Source organism: Arachis ipaensis, chromosome B6 (genome assembly GCF_059453495.1).
Source record: "Arachis ipaensis isolate K30076 ecotype BB chromosome B6, ASM5945349v1, whole genome shotgun sequence".
Taxonomy (NCBI): domain Eukaryota; kingdom Viridiplantae; phylum Streptophyta; class Magnoliopsida; order Fabales; family Fabaceae; genus Arachis; species Arachis ipaensis.
In genome coordinates, this window is record NC_142441.1 from 34867269 (window position 1) to 34892795 (window position 25527).

Sequence of the window (25527 nt, forward strand, 5' to 3'; positions counted from 1 at the left end):
CTTGTTCTGTGTCTTTTCTTGTTTTTCTTGTGCTTTTTCAAAATATCAGTTTTCAAAAAAAAATCTTTATTTATTAAATACCTTATTAAAACACGTTAAATTTATAGCTCAATTGGTTAGAGCGTTGTACTTATGTTCTTGGTAATTGGCTATCTTCTTTTTAAAACTTTTTCAAAAATAATTTTTCTTTGAATAAATCTTGTGCCAAACTTTAAGTTTGGTGTTCTCTTGTTGATTTTTCTTTAGTTTTTGAAAATTTTATTTTGGTTTTCTAAAAATTTTAAGTTTGGTGTTCTATCTTCATGTTCTTGTTGTTCTTGTGAGTCTTCAAGGTGTTCTTGAGTCTTCCTTGTGTTTTGATCTAAAAATTTTTAAGTTTGGTGTTCCTTGGTGTTTTCCCTCCAAAATTTTCAAAAATAAGGAACATTAGATCTAAAAATTTTAAGTTGTGTGTCTTTTGTGTGTTTTTCTCTTTCATCATAAAATTCAAAAATAAAAAAATATATTTTCTCTGAATTTTAAAGTGAATTTTCAAAAATTGCTTTTAAAATTCAGATTTCTATTTCAAAATCTAAAATCTTTTTCAAACATCATATCCAAAGCTTTTCAAATCTTCTTAATTAAGTAATTATTTTAGTTTTAAAAATTTTTTATTCTTAATTTTCGAAATCTATATTTAATTTCTAGTTATTTTATTTCATTTTTTTTTATTTATTCGTTCTCTTTTTATAAAATAAAAATAAAAATAAAAATATATTTTAATTACAATTCACATCAATTCCCTTCTCTCCATCATGGACCTAAGTGGAAATGAACAGTCCAGAAGGACTCTGGGGTCATATGCTAACCCCACTACTGCTTCATATGGGAGCAGTATCTGTATACCCTCCATTGGAGTCAGTAGCTTTGAGTTGAATCCTCAGCTCATTATCATGGTGCAGCAAAGTTGCCAGTATTCCGGTCTTCCACAGGAAGAACCTACAGAGTTTCTGACACAATTTTTACAAATTGCTGACACAGTACATGATAAAGAAGTTGATTAGGATGTCTACAGATTATTACTGTTTTCATTTGCTGTAAAAGACCAAGCTAAGAGGTGGTTAAATAACTAACCTAAGGCTAGCATAAGGACATGGAAATAGCTGTCAAAAAAATTCCTGAATCAATACTTCCCTCCAAAACGGATGACACAGCTAAGGCTGGACATCCAAGGCTTTAAACAAGGAGATAATGAATCTCTTTATGATGCCTGGGAAAGATACAGAGAGATGCTAAGAAAATTCCCCTCTGAAATGTTTTCAGAATGGGTGCAGTTAGACATCTTCTATTATGGGCTTACAGAGAGAGCTCAAATTTCTCTAGATCACTCAGCTGGTGGATCTATACACATGAGAAAGACAATTGAAGAGGCTCAAGAGCTTATTGATACAGTTGCCAGAAATCAGCATCTGTACCTAAATAGTGAATCTTCCATGAAAGAAGAGGCTAAAACAGTAACTGCTGAACTCAGTCCTGCAGAACAAATTACTGAATTCAATAAGCAATTAGACTTTCTAACAAAACAGCTAGCCGAATTCAAGGAGATACTACAAGACACAAGAATGGCTAATATAAATATAAAGGTACAGTTGAAGCAAACAGAACAACAGTTATCAAAACAAATAACAGAAGAGTGCCAAGCAATTCAATTAAGAAGTGGGAAAACATTAAATACCTCACTTCAAGGCAGAAGGAAGCCAAGAAATGAACAAACTGCTATCCAAAATCCCTCTGAGGACAGTAAGAGCCCAGAGAGGAATAACTCTGGCGTTCAAACGCCAGAAACAAGCAAGGAGTTGGCGTCAAACGCCCAATGGAAGCTCAGTTCTGGCATTCAAACGCCAAGAACAAGTTAGGAGTTGGCGTCCAACGCTAATCTAGCTTCTAACCCTGGCATTCAAATGCCAGTAAGGGATCAGACATACACAAGTGCTGATAACAACCCCTCTAAAAAGGCTTTTCCAACCACCTCTGTAGGAAATAAACCTGCAGCAACTAAGGTTGAGGAATATAAAACCAAGATACCTTATCCTGAAAAACATCGCCAAGAGGAGCACGATAAGCAATTTGCTCGCTTTGCAGATTATCTCAGGACTCTTGAAATAAAGATTCCGTTTGCAGAGGCACTTGAGCAAATACCTTCTTATGCCAAGTTCATGAAAGAGATCTTGAGTCATAAGAAGGATTGGAGGGAAACTGAAAGAGTTCTCCTCACTGAAGAATGCAGTGCAGTCATTCTGAAAAGCTTTCCAGAAAAGCTTAAATATGCCGGGAGCTTTCTGATACCATGCATATTAGAGGGTAATTGCACCAAGACAGCTTTATGTGATCTTGGGACAAGCATCAACTTAATACCTGCATCCACTATCAGAAAGCTTGGTTTAACTGAAGAAGTTAAACCAACCCGGATATGTCTCCAACTTGCTGATGGCTCCATTAAATACCCATCAGGTGTGATTGAGGACATGATTGTCAGGGTTGGGCCATTCGCCTTTCCCATTGACTTTTTTGTGCTGGAAATGGAGGAGCACAAGAGTGCTACTCTCATTCTAGGAAGACCTTTCCTAGCAACTGAACAAACTCTCATTGATGTCCAAAAAGGGGAAGTAACCCTGAGAGTCAATGAGGATGAGTTTAAGTTGAATGCTGTCAAGGCCATGCAGCATCCAGACACACCAAAAGACTGCATGAAAGTTGATCTCATTGACTCTTTGGTAGAGGAGGTCAACATGGCTGAGAGTCTCGAATCAGAGGTGGAAGACATCTTTAAAGATGTTCAGCCTGATTTGGAGGGTTCAGAGGAATTGAAAGAGCCTCTGAGACTTCCTCAGGAAGAGGAGAAACATCCTAAACCTGAGCTCAAGCCATTACCACCATCCCTGAAATATGCATTTCTGGGAGAAGGTGACACTTTTCCAGTGATCATAAGCTCTGCTTTAAACCCACTGGAAGAGGAAGCACTAATTCAAGTGCTAAGGACACACAAGACAGCTCTTGGGTGGTCCATAAGTGACCTTAAGGGCATAAGCCCAGCTAAATGTATGCACAAAATCCTATTGGAGGATGATGCTCAGCCAGTGGTTCAACGACAGAGGCGGCTAAATCCAGCCATGAAGGAAGTGGTGCAGAAAGAGGTTACCAAATTACTGGAGGCTGGGATTATTTATCCTATTTCTGATAGCCCCTGGGTGAGCCCTGTTCAAGTTGTTCCCAAGAAGGGAGGCATGACAGTGGTTCATAATGAAAATAATGAACTGGTTCCTACAAGAACAGTTACAGGGTGGCGCATGTGTATTAACTACAAAAGGCTCAACATGACCACCAAAAAGGATCATTTTCCTTTACCATTCATAGACCAAATACTAGAGAGACTAGCAGGTCATGAATATTACTGCTTTTTGGATGGCTATTCAAGTTACAACCAAATTGCAGTAGATCCTCAGGACCTAGAGAAAACAGCATTCACATGTCCTTCTGGAGTATTTGCTTACATAAGAATGCCTTTTGGTCTGTGTAATTGATGAGCGGATAATTTATACCCTTTTTGGCATTGTTTTTAGTATGTTTTTTGTATGATTTAGTTAGTTTTTATTATATTTTTATTAGTTTTTAAATAAAAATTATATTTCTGGACTTTACTATGAGTTTGTGTATTTTTCTATAATTTCAGGTATTTTCTGGCTGAAATTGAGGGAGCTGAGCAAAAATCTGATTCAGGCTGAAAAAGGACTGCAGATGCTGTTGGATTCTGACCTCCCTGCACTCGAACTTGATTTTCTGGAGCTACAAGGGTCCAAATGGCGCTCTCTCAATTGCGTTGGAAAGTAGACATCCAGGGCTTTCCAGAAATATATAATAGTCCATACTTTGCTCAAGGATAGACGACGTAAACTGGCATTCAACGCCAGTTTCATGTTGCAGTCTGGCGTCAAACGCCAGAAACAGGTTACAAATTGGAGTTGAACGCCAGAAACAGGTTACAACCTGGCGTTCAACTCCAGAAACAGCCTAAGCACGTGAGAAGCTTAAGTCTCAGCCCCAGCACACACCAAGTGGGCCCCAGAAGTGGATTTCTGCACCAATTATCTTAGTTTATTCATTTTCTGTAAACTTAGGTTACTAGTTTAGTATTTAAACAACTTTTAGAGATTTATTTTGCACCTCATGACATTTTAGATCTGAACTCTATACTCTTTGATGGCATGAGTCTCTAAACTCCATTGTTGGGGGTGAGGAGCTCTGCTGTGTCTCGATGAATTAATGCAAGTATTTCTGTTTTCCATTCAAACATGCTTGTTTCTATCTAAGATGTCCATTCGCACTTCATTATGATGAATGTGATGATCCGTGACACTCATCACCATTCTCAATCTATGAACGCGTGCCTGACAACCACTCCTGTTCTACCTTTGATTGAATGAATATCTCTTGTATTCCTTAATCAGAATCTTCTTGGTATAAGCTAGAATCCATTGGCAGCATTCTTGAGAATCCGGAAAGTCTAAACCTTGTCTGTGGTATTCTGAGTAGGATTCAGGGATTGAATGACTGTGACGAGCTTCAAACTCACAAAGGTTGGGCGTAGTGACAGATGCAAAAGGACCAACAGATCCTATTTCATCATGAGTGAGAACGACAGATGATTAGCCGGGCGGTGACAGCGCACCTAGACCATTTTCACTGAGAGGACGGATGGTAGCCATTGACAACGGTGATCCACCAACATACAGCTTGCCATAGGAGGACCTTGCGTGCGTGAAGAAGAAGACAGGGGAAAAGCAGAGATTCAGAAGACAAAGCATCTCCAAAACTCCAACATATTCTCCATTACTGCAGAACAAGTATTTATTTCATGCTCTTTTATTTCTCGCAATTCAAACTGATAAATATAATTGATATCCTGACTAAGAGTTACAAGATAACCATAGATTGCTTCAAGCCAACAATCTCCGTGGGATTCGACCCTTACTCACGTAAGGTATTACTTGGACGACCCAGTGCACTTGCTGGTTAGTTGTTCGAATTTGTGAGAAATAGTAATATTGACATTGACATACACAATTTTGTGCACCAAGTTTTTGGTGCCGTTGCCGGGGATTGTTCGAGTTTGGACAACTGACGGTTTATTTTGTTGCTTAGATTAGGAAAAATTTTTCTTTTTGGTTTAGAGTCTTCTATTATTGTTTTTGTGGTTAAAATTTTAAAAATCCTTATTTTCTCTTTTTAATTTTTTCAAAAATTTTTATAAATTAATAAGTGAGTTTTTCTGTTTGAGTCTAGTTTCATGTTTTAAGTTTGGTGTCAATTGCATGTTTTTATTTTCCTTTAAATTTTTGAAATTTGTGTTCTTTGTTCTTTCTTCATCTTCAAGTTGTTCTTGTTTATTTTCCTTGTTTGATCTTTAGTTTTTCTTGTTTTGTGATTTTTCTTGTTTTTTTCTGCATTTTCGAATTATCAGTTTTCAAAAAAAAAAAATAAAAAAATAAATAAAAATAAAATATATTCTATTGCTATTCATATCAATTCCCTTTTCTCCATCATGGATCTAAGTGGAATTGAATAGTCCAGAAGGACTCTGGGGTCATATGCCAACCCCACTACTACTTCATATGGGAGTAGTATCTGTATACCCTCCATTGGAGTCAGTAGCTTTGAGTTGAATCCTCAGCTCATTATCATGGTGCAGCAAAGTTGCCAGTATTCCGGTCTTCCTCAGGAAGAACCTACAGAGTTTCTGGCACAGTTTTTACAGATTGCTAACACAGTACATGATAAGGAAGTAGATCAGGATGTCTACAGATTATTACTATTTTCATTTGCTGTAAAAGATTAAGCTAAGAGGTGGCTAAATAACCAACCTAAGGCTAGCATAAGGACATGGAAACATCTGTCAGAAAGATTCCTGAATTAATACTTCACTCCAAAACGGATGACACAGCTAAGGCTAGACATCCAAGGCTTTAAACAAAGAGATAATGAATCTCTTTATGATGCCTGGGAAAGATACAGAGAGATGCTAAGAAAATGCCCCTCTGAAATGTTTTCAGAATGGGTGCAATTAGACATCTTCTATTATGGGCTTACAAAGAAAGCTCAAATTTCTCTAGATCACTCAGCTGGTGGATCTATACACATGAGAAAGACAATTGAAGAGGCTCAAGAGCTTATTGATATAGTTGCCAGAAAATAGCATCTGTACCTAAATAGTGAATCTTCCATGAAAGAAGAGGCTAAAACAGTAACTGCTGAACTCAGTCCTGCAGAACAAACTACTGAATTCAATCAGTAATTAGACTTTCTAACAAAACAGCTGGTCGAATTCAAGGAGATACTACAAGACACAAGAATGGCTAATATAAATATGGAGGTACAGTTGAAGCAAACAGAACAACAGTTATCAAAATAAATAACAGAAGAGTGCCAAGCAGTTCAATTAAGAAGTGAGAAAACATTAAATACCTCACTTCAAGGCAGCAAGAAGCCAAGAAAAGAACAAACTGCTATCCAAAATCCCTCTGAGGACAGTAAGAGCCCAGAGAGGAATAACTCTGACGTTCAAACGCCAGAAATAGGCAAGGATTTGGCGTCAAACGCCCAATGGAAGCTCAGTTCTGGTGTTCAAACGCCAGGAACAAGTAAGGAGTGGGTGTCCAACGCCACTCCAGCTTCTAACCCTGGCATTCAAATGCCAGTGAGGGATTAGACACACACAAGTGCTGATAACAACCCCTCTAAAAAGGCTTTCCCAACCACCTCTGTAGGAAATAAACCTACAGCAACTAAGGTTGAAGAATATAAAGCCAAGATACCTTATCCTCAAAAGCTCCACCAAGAGGAGCAGGATAAGCAATTTGCTCACTTTGCAGATTATCTCAGGACTCTTGAAATAAAGATTCTATTTGCAGAGGCACTTGAGCAAATACCTTATTGTGCCAAGTTCATGAAGGAGATCTTGAGTCATAAGAAGGATTGGAGAGAAACTGAAAGAGTTCAACTCACTAAAGAATGCAGTGCAGTCATTCTGAAAAGCTTTCCAGAAAAGCTTAAAGATCCCAGGAGCTTTCTAATACCATGCACATTAGAGGGTAATTGCACCAAGACAGCTTTATGTGATCTTGGGGCAAGCATCAACTTAATACCTGCATCCACTATCAGAAAGCTTGGTTTAACTGAAGAAGTTAAACCAACCCGGATATGTCTCCAACTTGCTGATGGCTCCATTAAATACCCATCAGGCGTGATTGAGGACATAATTGTCAGGGTTGGGCCATTCGCCTTTCCAACCGACTTTGTAGTGCTAGAAATGGAGGAGCACAAGAGTGCTACTCTCATTCTAGGAAGACCTTTCCTAGCAACTGGACGAACTCTTATTGATGTCCAAAACGGGGAAGTAACCCTGAGAGTCAATGATGATGTGTTTAAGTTGAATGCTGTTAAGGCCATGCAGCATCCAGACACACTAAAAGACTGCATGAAAGTTGATCTCATTGACTCTTTGGTAGAGGAGGTCAACATGGCTGAGAGTCTCGAATCAGAGCTGGAAGACATCTTTAAAGATGTTCAACCTGATTTGGAGGGTTCAGAGGAACTGAAAGAGCCTCTGAGATTTTCACAAGAAGAGGAGAAACCTCCTAAACCCGAGCTCATGCCATTACCATCATCCCTGAAATATGCACTTCTGGGAGAAGGTGACACTTTTCCAATGATCATAAGCTCTGCTTTAAACCCACTGGAAGAGCAAGCACTAATTCAAGTGCTAAGGACACATAAGACAGCTCTTGGGTGGTCCATAAGTGACCTTAAGGGCATACGCCCAACTAGATGCATGCACAAAATCCTATTGGAGGATGATGCTAAGCTAGTGGTTCAACCACAGAGGCGGCTAAATCCAGCCATGAAGAAAGTGGTGCAGAAAGAGGTCACCAAATTACTGGAGGCTGGGATTATTTACCCTATTTCTGATAGCCCCTGGGTGAGCCCTGTTCAAGTTGTTCCCAAGAAGGGAGGCATGACAGTGGTTCATAATGAAAAAAATGAACTGGTTCCTACAAGAACAGTTATAGGGTGGCGCATGTGTATTGACTACAGAAGGCTCAACACAACCACCAGAAAGGATCACTTTCCTTTACCATTCATAGACCAGATGCTAGAGAGACTGGCAGGTCATGAATATTACTGCTTTTTGGATGGCTATTCAGGTTACAACCAAATTGCAGTAGATCCTCAGGACCAAGAGAAAACAACATTCACATGTCCTTTTGGAGTATTTGCTTATAGGAGAATGCCTTTTGGTCTGTGTAATACACCTGCAACTTTTCAGAGGTGCATGCTTTCTATCTTCTCTGATATGGTTGAGAAGTTTCTGGAAGTCTTCATGGATGACTTTTCAGTATTTGAAGACTCATTCAGCTCCTGCCTTGACCATTTAGCACTTGTTCTGAAAAGATGCCAAGAGACCAACCTAGTTTTAAACTGGGAAAAATGTCACTTTATGGTGACTGAAGGAATTGTCCTTGGGCATAAGATTTCAAACGAGGGAATAGAGGTGGATCAAGCTAAAGTGGAAGTAATTGAAAAATTACCACCACCTGCTAATGTTAAGGCAATCAGAAGCTTTTCTGGGGCATGCAGGATTCTACAGGAGGTTTATAAAGGATTTTCAAAAATTACAAAATTCCTGAGCAATCTGCTAGCTGCTGACACGCCATTTGTGTTTGACACAGAGTGTCTGCAGGCGTTTGAGACTCTGAAAGCTAAGCTGGTCACAGCACCAGTTATTTCTGCACCAGACTGGACTTTACCATTTGAACTAATGTGTGATGCCAGTGACCACGCCATTGGTGCAGTACTGGGGCAGAGGCATGACAAGCTTCTGTATGCCATTTATTATGCTAGCCGTGTTTTAAATGATGCCCAAAAAAATTACACAACCACAGAAAAAGAATTGCTTGCAGTGGTTTATGCCATTGACAAGTTTAAATCATACTTAGTAGGATCAAAAGTGATTGTGTACACTGACCATGCTGCTCTTAAATATCTACTCACAAAGCAGGATCCAAAACCCAGGCTCATAAGATGGGTGTTGCTTCTGCAAGAGTTTGATATAGAAATAAGAGACAGAAAAGGGACAGAGAACCAAGTGGCTGATCATCTATCCAGATAAAACCAGTAGAAGGGGAGTTCCCCCCTCTATTGAGATCTCTGAGACCTTTCCGGAAGAGCATTTGTTTGCCATTCAAGAAACACCATGGTTTGCAGACATTGCAAACTATAAAGCTGCAAGGTTCATACCCAAGGAGTACAGCAGGCAACAAAAGAAAAAATTAATTACTGATGCAAAGTACTACTTGTGGGATGAACCCTATCTCTTTAAGAGATGTGCAGACGAAATAATCCGTAGGTCTGTGCCTAGAGAAGAAGCACAGAGGATCTTATGGCATTGCCATGGATCACAATATGGAGGCCATTTCGGAGGTGAGCAAACAGCCACCAAGGTCCTCCAATGTGGCTTCTACTGGCCTATACTCTATAGGGATTCCCGAGAGTTTGTACGTAACTGTGACAGTTGCCAAAGAGCTGGTAATCTGCCTCATGGTTACGCCATGCCTCAACAGGGAATCTTAAAGATTGAGTTGTTTGATGTATGGGGAATTGACTTTGTGGGACCTTTCCCACCATCATACTCAAACACTTATATTCTGGTGGCAGTCGACTATGTATCAAAATGGGTAGAGGCTGTTGCCACACCCACCAATGATACTAAAATAGTGCTGAAGTTTCTCCAGAAACATATCTTCAGCAGGTTTGGTGTCCCTAGAGTACTAATTAGTGATGGGGGCACTCACTTCTGTAACAAACAGCTTTACTCTGCCATGGTCCGGTATGGGATTCGCCACAAGGTGGCGACTCCATATCATCCACAGATAAATGGGCAAGCTGAAGTTTCTAACAGAGAACTAAAAAGAATCCTGGAACAGACTGTAAGTACCCGTAGAAAGGATTGGGCACGAAGCTTGGATGATGCTCTGTGGGCTTACAGAACAGCATTCAAGACTCCTATAGGGACCTCTCCATACCAACTTGTGTATGGTAAGGCCTGTCATCTGCCCATGGAACTAGAACATAAGGCCTACTGGGCAACTAGATTCCTAAACTTTGATGCCAAATTAGCTGGAAAAAAAAGATTGCTCCAGCTGAATGAGCTAGAGGAATTCAGATTCACTACTTTCGAAAATGCCAAGCTTTATAAAGAGAAATAAAAAAGGTGGCATGACAGAAAGCTGTCATCTAGAGTCTTTGAACCAGGACAAAAGGTTCTGTTGTTTAACTCTAGGCTCAAGCTATTCCCCGGGAAACTGAAATCCCGGTGGAGGGGACCATATGTGATTACAAGTGTATCACCATATGGTTATGTGGAGCTTCAAGACATTGATTCTGATAAGAAGTTCATTGTTAATGGACAGAGAATCAAGCACTATCTTGAAGGCAATGTTGAGCAAGAGTGCTCAAGGCTGAAGCTAGATTAAAAGCTCAGCAAGGTCCAGCTAAAGACAATAAAGAAGCACTTGCTGAGAGGCAACCCAGCCATTAGCAAAACTTTTTCTGTAATTTTATTTTATTTTATTCTTCATTTTATTTATTTTTGAAATATATGAGCTTAATATTAACAAGGTAAAGAATCAATTGCATAAGTCCACAGGGTTATAGAAGAATTCAGAGCACAAAACAGGAAAAAGGAGCTCACTGGCAAGAAAACGCCAGTAAGAGGCACAATTGGGCGTTAAACGCCCAAAAGGAGCATCTACTGGGCGTTTAACGCCAGTAAAGATAGCCATCTGGGCGTTTAACGCTAGATTTACAGCATCCTGGGCGTTCAGAAAAACACCCAGTGACAAAGGGGTCTCTGGCGTTTAACGCCAGCTAGAAGCAACAGCTGGGCGTTAAACGCCCAAACCAAGCACCAACTGGGCGTTAAACGCCCAAAACATGCAGCAGTTGGGCATTTAACGCCAGGATTGTAGGGAGTAGGCAATTTTGTTTTCAATTCAATTTTTTTTCATTTTTTTATGTTTCAATTCATGATTTCTTGCACAAATATGTTACAAATCCTAATTTTTCAAATCCTTTTTCAAAAGATATCAAATGTATCTTAATTCATAAACCCTTTTTCCTCTTCAAATTATTTTCAAATCCTTTTCAAAACAAATCTATCTCTTTTCCTTCTAAAATCTTTTCAACTCATCAATATCTTTTTCAAATCTTCACATCATCATTTTCAAAATCTAGATTTATCTTTTTCAAATATCTTTCATATCTTTTCAATTTTAAATCACATCTTTTCCTATCATACTTATATTTTCCAAATCACTTTTTCTATCATATCTTTTTGAAATAATTTTCGAAACCCACCCCCCCTCCCTTTAAATTTTGGTTCGGCCTCTCCCCCTCTCCTCCACAAGTTGCGCTTGGCTCTCCTTCTTTCCCTCTTCTTTCCTTTCTTTTGCTTGAGGACAAGCAAACCTCTAAGTTTGGTATGTTTATCCGTGATCACTAAACCAATACCCACTAAGATCATGGCTCCTAAGGAAAAACAAACCGACTCAAGAGGCAAGAAAGAAAATATTCCAAAACCACTTTAGAATCAAGGGAAGTTCATAACCAAAGAACATTCAGACCATTTTTACAAAATAATGAGTCTAAGGTCAGTGATCCCGGAAGTTAAATTCGATCTGAAAAAAGATGAATATCCGGAGATCCAAGAGCAAATCAAAACAGGAGCTGGGAAGTCTTAGCTAATCCTGAAACAAAGGTGGGAAGAAACATGGTTCAGGAATTCTACGCTAATCTGTGGCAGACGGACAGGCAGAGAATAACTGGAACCGCATTCTATGACTATAGAACTCTGGTCAGAGGAAAGATTGTTCACACCCACCCTGACAAAATAAGGGAGATCTTCAAGCTGCCTCAACTGCAAGATGACCCTGACTCCTTCAACAGGAGAATGATGAGATCAAACCTGGGCTTGGATAAAATCCTAGAGGACATATGCCTCCCTGGAGCCAAGTGGACAACCAACACAAAGGTGCGCCGAACCAACTCAAGAAAGGAGATCTCAAACCAGTCGCCAAAGGCTGGCTGGACTTCATTGGGCGCTCTATTCTACCCACTAGCAACCGCTCTGAGGTCACTATCAGAAGAGCAGTAATGATTCATTGCATTATGCTGGAAAAAGAAGTGAAAGTTCATCAGCTGATTGCTTGTGAGCTTTACAAAATTGCAAACAAGAACTCCAAAGATGCCAAATTGGCCTATCCAAGCTTAGTCTCTCTGTTATGTAAAGATGCTGGGATAAAAATGGGAGTAGATAAGTATATCTCAGTTGAGTAACCAATTACCAAAAAGTCTATGGAAGGACAACAAGTGCAGGACGACCCCATCAACAGAAAAGCACAGGAGTTCCTCCCAGAAATCCCTTAAATTGAATACTGGGAGCGCCTAGAAGCATCTGTCACCAAGTTGCAAGAAGCTGTGGATCAACTGAAGGAAGAACAGCAAAATCAAAATAGCATGCTCTGCAAACTGCTTAGAGAACAAGAAGAGCAAGGGCGTGAACTGAAGGAATTAAAGTGTCAGAAACTATCTCTTGAAGGGCCAAGCACTCCACAGACTAAAGAGGCATCCACCTCCCAAATTCAAGGTTGTTGAGTTCTAATCTTAGCCTTAACTCTGTGATAATTGTTCTTATTTGAATTTTATCTTAGAAGTTATATATGAGTAGTAGTAATTAGTATCTATATTTTGATTTTATCTCTAATTAAGCTATAATTTATTTTTCTCATAATCATTCAACATGAATAAAATAGCATATTTTCTTTAGAATAAGGAGGCAATATTTTTTGAGTTTTTAATAAGAAAAATTCTAATTATTTACATGTGGTGGCAATGCTTTTTGTCTTCTGAATGAATGCTTGAACAGTGCATATGTCTTTTGAATTTGATGTTTATGAATGTTAAATATGTTGGCTCTTGAAAGAATGATGAAAAAGGAGAAATGTTATTTGATAATCTGAAAAATAAAAAAAATTGATTCTTGAAGCAAGAAAAAGCAGTGAATACAAAAGCTTGCAGAAAAAAATGGCAAAAAAAAAGAAAAAAAAAAAGAGAAAAAGCAAGCAGAAAAAGCCAATAGCCCTTAAAACCAAAAGGCAAGGGTAATAAAAAGGATCCAAGGCTTTGAGCATCAGTAGATAGGAGGGCCTAAAGGAATCAAATCCTGGCCTAAGCGGCTAAACCAAGCTGTCCCTAACCATGTGCTTGTGGCGTGAAGGTGTCAAGTAAAAACTTGAGACTGAGCGGTTAAAGTCAAGGTCCAAAGCAAAAAGAAGGGTGTGCTTAAGAACCCTGGACACCTCTAATTGGGGACTTTAGCAAAGCTGAGTCACAATCTGAAAAAGGTTCACCCAATTATGTGTCTGTGGCATTTATGTATCCGGTGGTAATACTGGAAAACAAAATGCTTAGGGCCACGGCCAAGACTCATAAAGTAGCTGTGTTCAAGAATCAACATACTGAACTAGGAGAATCAATAACACTATCTGAATTCTAAGTTCCTATAGATGCCAATCATTCTGAGCTTCAATGGATAAAGTGAGATACCAAAACTGTTCGGAAGCAAAAAGCTACTAGTCCCACTCATCTATTTAGAATCTGAGCTTCACGCAAAAACTCTGAGATATTATTGCTTCTTGACTTATTTGTATTATATTTTATTTGTCTAGTTGCTTGGGGACAAGCAACAGTTTAAGTTTGGTGTTGTGATAAGCGGATATTTTATACGGTTTTTGGGGTTAATTTCATGTAGTTTTTAGTATGTTTTTGTTAGTTTTTAGTATATTTTTCATTATTTCTAGGAAAAATTCATATTTCTGGACTTTACTATGAGTTTGTGTGTTTTTCTGTGATTTCAGGTAATTTCTGGCTGAAATTGAGGGAGCTGAGCAAAAATCTGATTCAGGCTGAAAAAGGACTGCTGATGCTGTTGGATTCTGACCTCCCTGCATTCGGAAAGGATTTGCTTGAGCTACAGGAATCCAATTGGCCCGCTCCCAATTGCGTTGGAAAGTAGACATCCAGGGCTTTCCAGCAATATATAATAGTTTATACTTTGCTCAAGGATACATGACGTAAACTGGCGTTCAACGCCAGTTTCATGTTGCAGTCTGGCGTTAAACGCCAGAAACAGGTTACAAATTGGAGTTAAACGCCAGAAACAGGTTACAACCTGGCGTTTAACTCCAGAAACAGCCTAGGCACGTGTAAAGCTTAAGTCTCAGCCCCAGCACACACCAAGTGGGCCCCAGAAGTGGATTTCTGCACCATCTATCTTAGTTTACTCATTTTCTGTAAACCTAGGTTACTAGTTTAGTATTTAAACAACTTTTAGATATTTATTTTGTATCTCATGATATTTTAGATCTGAACTTTGTACTCTTTGACGTCATGAGTCTCTAAACTCCATTGTTGGGGGTGAGGAGCTCTGCTGTGTCTCGATGACTTAATGCAATTATTTATGTTTTCTATTCAAACACGCTTGTTTCTATCTAAGATGTTCATTCGCACTTCAATATGATGAATGTGATTATCCGTGACACTCATCACCATTCTCAATCTATGAACGCGTGCCTGGCAACTACTCCCGTTCTACCTTCTATTGAATGAGTATCTCTTGGATTCCTTAATCAGAATCTTCGTAGTATAAGCTAGAATCCATTGGTAGCACTCTTGAGAATCCGGAAAGTCTAAACCTTGTCTGTGGTATTCTGAGTAGGATTCAGGGATTGAATGACTGTGACGAGCTTCAAACTCACAAGGGTTGGGCATAGTGACAGACGCAAAAGGATCAATGGATCCTATTCCAGCATGAGTGAGAACCGACAGATGATTAGCCGTGCGGTGACAGCGCACCTAGACCATTTTCACTGAGAGGACGGATGGTAGCCATTGACAACGGTGATCCACCAACACACAGCTTGCCATAGGAGGAACCTTGCGTGCGTGAAGAAGAAGACAGGGGGAAAGCAGAGATTCAGAAGACAAAGCATCTCCAAAACTCCAACATATTCTCCATTACTGCATAACAAATATTTATTTCATGCTCTTTTATTTTTCGTAATTCAAACTAATAATTATAATTGATATCATGAGTAAGAATTACAAGATAACCATAGATTGCTTCAAGCCAACAATCTCCGTGGGATTCGACCCTTACTCACGTAAGGTATTACTTGGACGACCCAGTGCACTTGCTGGTTAGTGGTACGAGTTGTGAAAAGTGTGATTTACAATTCGTGCACCAATGTCCCAAGAAACTCCTAATTTCTTTGACATTGCAAGATGGGGATAATTTTTCAATCACTTCGACCTTGGCTCTATCTACCTCTATGCCTTTCTTAGAGATTTTATGGCCAAGGACTACCCCTTCAGTAACCATAAAATGTCACTTTTCCCAGTTCAAAACTAGGTTGGTCTCTTGGCATCTCTTGAGCACCAAGGCAAGATGGTATAAGCAATTAGGAAAAGAGTCACCAAACACTGAAAAATCATCCATGAAAACCTCAATAAATCTCTCAATCATATCAGAAAAAATGGACATCATGCACCTTTGGAATGTGGTAGGTGCATTGCACAAACCAAAGGGCATGCGTCTATATGCAAAAACACCATCAGGTTAAGTGAAAGAAGTCTTCTCTTGGTCATTAGGGTCTACTACAATCTGGTTGTAGCCTTAGTATCTGGTGCACAAAATTGTTATCTCAGGCAACGGCGCCAGAAACTCTGTACGCACGTTTTAATAAATCATTTTTCATTCACAACTTCGATACAACTAACCAGCAAGTGCACTAGGTCGTCCAAGTAATAAACCTTACGTGAGTAAGGGTCGATCCCACGGAGATTGCTGGTATGAAGCAAGCTATGGTCACCTTGTAAATCTCAGTCAGGTGGATATCAAAAGGTTATGGAGTTTTTGAAATTAAATAATAAATAGAAAATAAGGATAGAAATACTTATGTAATTCATTGGTTAGAATTTCAGATAAGCGTATAGAGATGCATTCGTTCCTCTGAACCTCTGCTTTCCTGCTGTCTTCATCCAACCAATCTTATTTTCGGCTGCCATCTCCTCTTCTTGTTCGAAAATTTCTGAAAGGTGCTTGCTGGATTGTTGTAATTTAGCTTCTCTTAGTTTCCTCTTCAGAGTCCTTTCAGGTTCTGGATTTGCTTCAACAAGAATGTTCTTGTCCTTGCTCCTGCTCATATGAAAAAGAGGGACAAAAAAATAATAATAATAGGGGTCCTTTTTACCACAGTATAGAGGTCCCGGTGTGAGTAGAAGAAAAGAAGAAGAAAAAATTCCAACACAGATGGAAGAGGGGGTTCGAATTTAGGTGAGATGAAGTGTTAGTAAATGAATAAATAAATAGAAGGAGATAAGAGAGAGAAAGAGAATTTTCGAAAATAATTTTTGAAAAAGAGTTAGTGATTTTCGAAAATAGTTTTTGAAAAACGTTAGTAATTTTTGAGAATTAAAATCAAAAATAAAATAATTAGTTAATTAAAAAGAAATTTTGAAAAAGAGGGAAGATATTTTCGAAAATTAGAGAGAGAGGGAGTTAGTTAGGTAGTTTTGAAAAAGATAAGAAACAAACAAAAAGTTAGTTAGTTAGTTGAAACAAATTTGAAAATCAATTTTGAAAAGATAAGAAGATAAGAAGTTAGAAAAGATATTTTAAAATCAAATTTTGAAAATGATAAGATAAAGAGATATTTTTTGAAAAGATATGATTGAAATTAGTTTTGAAAAAGATTTGATTTTTAAAATCACAATTAATTACTTGATTCACAAGAAATCACAAGATATGATTCTAGAACTCAAAGTTTGAATCTTTCTTAACAAGCAAGTAACAAACTTGAAATTTTTGAATCAAAACATTAATTGATGATGTTATTTTCGAAAATTAGGAGATAAAGATAAGAAAAAGATTTTTGAAAAATATTTTTAAAATTTTTGAAAATAAATAAGAAAAATGAAAAAGATTTGATTTTTGAAAAAGATTTTGAAAAAGATAAGATTTTTAAATTGAAAATTTGATTTGACTCATAAAAACAACTAGATTTTAAAAAGTTTTGAAAAAGTCAACTCAAATTTTCGAAATTTATGAGTGAAAAAGGGAAAGATATTTTTTTTATTTTTGAATTTTTAATGATGAGAGGGAAAAACATGAAAAAGACTCAATGCATGAAAATTTTGGATCAAAACAATGAATGCATGCAAGAATGCTATGAATGTCAAGATGAACACCAAGAACACTTTGAATGTCAAGATGAACATCAAGAACTTATTTTTGAAAAATTTTTAATGCAAAGAAAACATGCAAGACACCAAACTTAAAATTTTTTCATGTATAGACACTATGAATGCAAGAATGCATATGAAAAACAAGAAAAGACACAAAACATGAAAACATCAAGATCAAACAAGAAGACTTACCAAGAACAACTTGAAGATTATGAAGAACACTATGAATGCATGAATTTTTCGAAAAATGCAAGATGAATATGCAATTGACACCAAACTTTCAACTTGACTCAAGACTCAAACAAGAAACATGAAATATTTTTAATTTTTTACGATTTTTTTTTGGATTTTTGTATTTTTTTCGAAAAAAACATATAGGAAAAAGAAAATAAGGATTTCAAAATTTTTTAATATGAATTCCAGGAATCTTGTATTCTTAGTCTAAAGCTCCAATCCGAGGGTTAGGCATGGCTTAATAGCCAGCCAAGCTTTAGTATGTAACTCAGACATGCCACGGTTGACATTCCAATTAAATTGCCTCTATGCTGATGGTTGGAAGCCCCTATCCAAAAGAATTAGACAAGGCTTTACAGCCAGCCAGGCTTCAACATGCTTCATGAAACTCTAGAATTCATTCTTAAAAATTCTGAAGAAAAATATATTTTTGAAAGGATTTTTTTTTTCGAAAATAGATGAGAAATTTTTGAAAGGTTTTTGAAAAATTTTTGAAAATAAAACAAAAATAAAATTACCTAATCTGAGCAACAAGATGAACCGTCAGTTGTCCAAACTCAAACAATCCCCGGCAACGGCACCAAAAACATGGTGCACGAAATTGTGATCTCAGGCAACGGCGCCAGAAACTCTGTATGCACGTTTTAATAAATTGTTTTTCATTCACAACTTCGATACAACTAACCAGCAAGTGCACTGGGTCGTCCAAGTAATAAACCTTACGTGAGTAAGGGTTGATCCCACAAAGATTGTTGGTATGAAGCAAGTTATGGTCACCTTGTAAATCTCAGTCAGGCGGATATCAAAAGGTTATGGAGTTTTCGAAATTAAATAATAAATAGAAAATAAGGATAGAAATACTTATGTAATTCATTGGTTAGAATTTCAGATAAGCGTATAGAGATGCTTTCGTTCCTCTGAACCTCTGCTTTCCTGCTGTCTTCATCCAATCAATCTTACTCCTTTCCATGGCTGGCTTTATGTAAGGACATCACCGTTGTCAATGGCTACTTTTTATCCTCTCTGGAAAATGGTCCGATGCGCTGTCACTGCATGGCTAATCATCTGGAGGCATCACCCTTGTCAATGGCTGCATCCCATCCTCTTGTGAAAATGGTCCAAATGCTCTGTCACAGCACGGCTAATCATCTGAGGTTCTCGATCATACTGGAATAGGATTCACCCTCCTTTTGCGTCTGTCACTATGCCCAGCACTCGTGAGTTTGAAGTTCGTCACAGTCATTCAATCCCAGAGTCCTACTCGGAATACCACAGACAAGGTTTAGACTTTCCGGACTCTCATGAATGCCGCCATCAATCTAGCTTATACCACGAAGATTCTGATTAAGAGATCCAAGAGATACTCATTCAATCTAAGGTGGAACGGAAGTGGTTGTCAGGCACGTGTTCGTGGTGGAATGATGATGATTGTCACGTTCATCACATTCAGGTTGAAGTGCGAATGAATATCTTAGAAGCGGAATAAGTTGAATTGAATAGAAAAATAGTAGTACTTTGCATTAATCTTTGAGGAACAGTAGAGCTCTACACCTTAATCTATGGAGTGCAGAAACTCTACCGTATGAAAATACATAAGTGATAATGGTTCAGGCATGGCCGAATGGCCAGCCCCCATGAAAGTCTAAGATAGCATAAAACTGATCAAAGATGTCTAATACAATAGTAAAAAGTCCTATTTATACTAAACTAGTTACTAGGGTTTACAGAAGTAAGTAATTGATGCATAAATCCACTTTCGGGGCCCACTTGGTGTGTGCTTGGGCTGAGCTTGAATGTTACACGTGTAGAGGTCAATCTTGGAGTTGAACGCCAGTTTGTAACGTATTTCTGGCGTTCAACTCTGGCTTGTGACGTGTTTCTGGCATTTAACTCCAGACAGCAACATAGAACTGGCGTTCAACGCCCTTTTACATCATTGAAACTCGGCCAAAGTATGGACTATTATATATTGCTGGAAAGCCCTGGATGTCTACTTTCCAACGCAATTGGAATCGCGCCATTTTGAGTTCTGTAGCTCCAAAAAATCCACTTTGAGTGCAGGGAGGTCAGAATCCAACAGCATCAGCAGTCCTTCTTCAACCTCTGAATCTGATTTTTGCTCAAGTCCCTCAATTTCAGCCAGAAAATACCTGAAATCACAGAAAAACACACAAACTCATAGTAAAGTCCAGAAATGTGAATTTAACATATAAACTAATGAAAACATCCCTAAAAGTAACTAGATCCTACTAAAAACAATGCAAAAAGCGTATAAATTATCTGCTCATCAGTATCCATCCAAGAAATAGTAGTACTCATGTCCAGCAAGCCTCTCCAACATTTGATCCATGAAGGGTAGAGGGAAGTGGTCCTTCCTTGTGGCTTCATTGAGCTTCCTATAATCTATGCACATGCGCCATCCATTCACTGGTCTTGTTGGTATCAACTCATTTCTTTCAATTGGCACAACTGTGATTCCTCCCTTCTTGGGGATTACTTGCACTCGGCTCACCCAAGGGCTGTCTGATATTGGGTAGATCACCCCTACTTGCCACAACTTCAACACCTCTTTTTGAACCACTTCATTCATTGTTGGATAATCTTCTTTGTGGATGTCTTGAGGGCTTGGCACCCTCCTCAAGAAGGATTTTATGCATGTACATAGAAGGGCTGATCCCTTTTAAATTTGCAAGTGTCCATCCTATGGTATCCTTGTGTTGTCTCAGCACATTGATAAGCTCCTCTTCTTGCTCCTCACTCAATCTTGAATTAATGATGACTGGGTATGTGTTATTGTCACCCAAGTAGGCATACTTCAAGCTTGGAGGCAGGGTCTTCAACTCCGACTTTGGTGCTTCCACTTTCTTCTTGCTTGCCTTATCTAACATTATTGAACCTTCTATGAATTCCTGTGGTAGTTCACCACATGATGCTTGTTGATCTTGCTCCATAGCTTCTTCACATTGTTTTTCTTCTAGGACTCCTTGAACTAGCTTCTCCATTGTGTCCACCATCATGCAATCACCAATGGATTCCTTTGGTAGCTCATTACTTTGAAAACATTGAATACCATCTTCTCTTCATGCAGTCTCAAGACTAAGTCTCCCTTTTGTACATCAATTATGGCCCCAGCAGTAGCTAGGAATGGTCTTCCTAGTATGATTGATGCATTGGACTCTTCCTCTATATCAAGCACAACAAATTCTGCTGGGAATATGAATTCTCCCACTTTCACCAACAAGTCTTCCACCATCCCATAAGGAAATTTGAATGTTCTGTCAGCTAATTGAAGATCCATTCTTGTTAGTTTGGCCTCTTCAATTCTCATTCTTTTCATCATGGCCAAGGACATAAGGTTGATGCTAGCTCCCAGATCACACAATGCCTTTTCAATGCTTATATCCCATATGATGCGAGGGATTTGAAAACTCCCAGAATCTTTTATCTTTTGGGAAAGCTTCTTTTGTATGATGGCACTACAATCCTCTATGAGTACTACAGTTTCCTTTTCTCCCCAATTTCTTTTCTTAGACATGAGCTCTTTTAAGAACTTGGAATAGAGTGGCATTTGCTCTAGTGCCTCAGCAAAAGATATGTTAATTTGAGGTTTCTTAAAGATCTCCAAGAACCTAGAAAACTGGCTGTCCTTCCTATCTTTTCTCAGCCTTTGTGGGTAAGGTGCTTTTGGTACGTAGGGCTTCAAGACTTGCTTTGGTGGGGATGGATCAAGTGTCTCTTCTTCCTTCTTAGTTTCTGAGTCATTTACAGCTTCTTTTTCTTGCAAGTATGGTTTGAGGAAGCCTCCTCCACCACCTTCCCACTTCTTAGTATGATGGCCTTGCATTTCCCTCTTGGGTTGGCCATGGTATCACTTGGGAATGTATGTGTGGGCATTGGTATCTGTTTGGATAAGCTCCCTAGTTGTGCTTCTAGTTTTGAAATTGCTGCCCCTTGGTTCCTTATGTTGGACCTGCTGACCTCCTCTTGGATTGAGTCTCTCTTCTTGTCTGCTTGCAATTGCCTCTCTGCAACAGGGAAAATACTCTCTGCCAATTGTGACATAGCAGCCTCCAATCTTGTAAAGTTGTTGCTGCTATCACATGGTTGTGGGGGTGGAATGGTAGGGTGCATTTTGTGAGTTATGGTAGGATCTATGGTTGCTTGATTGATGGCTGGGGTTGTTGTATTGGTTAGAGTGGTATGGTTTGTGATCTTGGTTGTGGTTTTGTTGGTTTCTCCACCCAAAATTTAGGTGGTTCTTCCAACCTGGGTTGTATGTTTTGGCGTTGGGGTCATATGGTGGTCTGGATGAGTTGTTCACATAGTTGGCTTGCTCCTAGTCACATTCAACTTCTGGGGTGTCTTCTTCTTGCATAGGTGCTTGGGCTTGGATAGCTGAGACTTGGTTCTTCTCCATCTGCTTGGTTAGAGCTGCTAGTTAAGTTGTGATCACCTTGTTTTGAGCCAGTAGAGCATCCATAGGGTCGAGCTCCATTAAACCCCTTCTTGGGTTTCTATCGGAGGCATAGAAGTATTCATTATTGGCCACAGTTTCTATGATGTCTTTGGCCTCTTCAATTGTCTTCTTCTTGTTGAGAGATCCTCCTGAAGAGTGATCTAAAGCCTTATTTGATTCTTGTGACAAACCTTCGTAGAAAATGTGCAGCTGTACCCATTCGTTGAACATGTCCGGAGGGCATTTTCTTGTCAACTCCTTGTATCTCTCCCATGCCTCATAGAGAGTTTCCCCATTTTATTGTCTAAAGGTTTGCACCTCAGCTCTCAATCTGTTAACTCTTTGGAGAGGGTAGAATCTTGCCAAGAACTTGTTCACTACTTCTTCCCAAGTTGTCAAACTTTCCTTAGGAAATCATTCCAACCACTTTGATGCCTTATCCCTGAGAGAGAAGGGAAACAACAATAGCTTATAGGTATCCGGGTGGACACCATTAGCCTTCACTGTATCACAGATCCTCAAGAATGTGGTTAAATGTTGGTTGGGATCTTCTTGTACACTTCCTCCAAATGAGCAGTTGTTTTAAACAAGGGTGATGAGTTGAGGCTTTAACTCGAAATTATTAGCATGAATGGTTGGTTTTAGAATGCTTCTTCCGTAATTTTCTGGGTTTGGATTGATGTAAGAGCCTAGAACTCTTCTCTCCTGCTCAACATAGTTACCAGCATCTTCCCCAACATGATTATGTATTTTCTCCTCCATAGTAACGTCTATATCTTCCTCCACTGCTTCCTCTCCAACTATTCCTTTACCTCTTGCTTCTCTCCTTAGTCTAAGGAAGGTCCTCTCAGGTTCACTATCAAAAGAGGATGAAGTTTCTCCTCTTCTACCTGTCATACATTCAGCAACAAACAGCCAAAAGACAAGTGAAGGAATCACTCTTCTTGAGACTTATGGTTGATTGATTAGTGCAATTGATTAAACAATTAGTGGATTAGTATGCTAAAATGGAAATATATATAATGAACAATGAAAATTCAAATGCTAAAGGAAAAGAAGAAAATAAGAAACTGAAATTAAAGGAATTAGCAAGGTAAATAAAATTGCTTAATCTAACTACCCCTCAATTTAGTCATTGTCAAATTCAAACCAATCCCCGGCAACGACGCCATAAAACTTGATGACCAGATTTCACTCACTATATAATGAATCCGTTCTTTGGCAAGCGCATAAAAGTATCGTCAAGTAATTACCCACTAGGAGTGGGGTCAAATCCCACAGAGATTGGTAGATTGAGCAACTTTAATTAATGGGTGAATTAGTCAAGCTAAGCAATAGATATTGTTGAGTGCAGAATTCTAAATTAGCAAAAATGTAAATGACTTAAAAATAAAAGAAAGCAATAAAGTGCAGAAACGTAAAGAGCAAGAAAATAAATGGCAGAAACATAGACTGAATTGTAAATGGGGAATGGGTTGATAACAGAAATTAAAGAAAGATATAAAGAATGGGGAAGATAAGAATAGGAAAGATTCATTGGAGTTGGGAGATATTGCTCTCTTTGGATTAAACTCAGATCATCTCATCTTCAATCATGCAACTCATTGACCTCTTGGCAATCATGATTAATTGAACCCCAATTCTTTGGTGATTCAATCTCTTAAATCTTGATAATCATCCAATTCCTTGGTCTAATTGCTCATGAAGAGAGATAAGCTTGGTCCCTGATTTTACCACACATCCTCACAGATCCAAATATTTGGGTAGATTTCATGTCACCGTATCCACTCTCAAAACCCAGATCTACTCAATGTGAGAAGGGATTTCAAGCATGATTTCATGTTTCCTTTTCCAAGGCTCCCATGAAACCCAATTTGCATTCAACCTCTTTTCCAAGATGATTAAACACTAAGCATGAAGACCCTACAACAAATATGGGCTTTAGCAACGCTAAATTTTGCAACGCCATAAAACCGTTCTCTAAGATAGTTTTAGACAATGGTTTTTTGCAGTGTTACTGTTGAATTCAATTTTTTATTATTTTATAACAACAAATTAAAACTGTTCTCTTTGACTATTTTAAAGAACGATTTTATAACCGTTACTATGATTTATTTTTAAGCAACGGTTTTTTATTGTTGTTTAAATAATTTTACAAAAGAAACGCATAAAAACCGTTGTCAAAATGCTACACTTTAAAACCGTTCTATTTGATGCTTTTAGACAACGGTTTTTACAATGTTGCTGATGAAGTTCAATTTTTTATTACATTATAGCAACAAAATAAAACCGTTCTCTTTGACTATTTTAAAGAACGGTTTTATAACCATTACAATAGTTGTTTATCAAACAATAATTTTCTAATATTATTTAAATAATTATACAAATTAAAAGATACATATAAAAATAATTATAAATAATCATACAAATTTAAACAATTTATTCTATATATACTAAATTTATAAAATACTAAAAACTATTATTATAAATATATAACACATATTATTTTTAGAAAAAATAAAGTTAAAATAAATTTATAATAAATATTAGATATTTTTGTTATAAATATATAACGTAACATCTCACGTTTTTGAAAATCTAAATATAGATAAATTGTGATTTTATCTTATTAAATTTAAATTTTATAATTTTAGAAGATATTCTATTAGAAAATAATTAAAGAGATTTAAAGATAAATTCATTTTGAATCAATTAATATTCCTAAGTAATTTTATTATAATGGAATATTTTGTATAATTTTAGTAATTGAAGAATAAGAAAGAATTGTACAATTTAATTTAAGTAACTTTTATTATAAAAAAATTATGACTTATTATTAATTTGAACTCCTTATTTTATAAACTAATCTATTAAGAATAATTAAATTAATTTTATTAATTATTGGAGTTAAATTAATTAATATTCTTGTGTAATTTTTATTAATTGGTTATTTCATATAATTTGAAATTAAAGTTCTGGAGATAAAAAAGGATGAAAAGTTATATTATTTAATTTGAATAATTAATATTTTTAGATTTAAAATTGTATTTTATAAAATGTGATTAATATATTTATTTTATAATTTAAATTAAAAATAATTATTTTAGCTCATTGATATATTGATGAATAAAATTTTATGCGTTTTGAAAATAATCTTTACCGTATTAAATTTTAATTCTAGATTATCATTTTATCTTAAATATTTTGTAAAATTATTATATTACTAGTATATATTTTACCATAATTCTAGAATTACCAAATAAAACCCTAATTTCACAAAAATCCTAAATTTGTTACCTGAATCCCTAAACGCACTTACAGAAAACGAAACAGAAGAAAAGGGGAAAAGAAAGAAAAGGAAAAAAAGAGAAGGGGGAATCGGGAAAGAAGAAGGGAAGGAGAGGGAGAAGAGGGTGCCATCGCTGCGCCTTGCCCGCCTGTCG

General features: G+C 37.5%; 1 non-coding gene across 1 annotated transcript; it reads left to right on the top strand.

The window, feature by feature from the left end:
* The first annotated feature begins 22311 nt into the window (after nt 1-22311).
* On the top strand, nt 22312-22417 carry LOC148555118 (small nucleolar RNA R71). Its single transcript, XR_015887045.1, has one exon. It is a non-coding gene; the product is annotated as a small nucleolar RNA R71 (small nucleolar RNA).
* Nucleotides 22418-25527: the final 3110 nt, after the last annotated feature.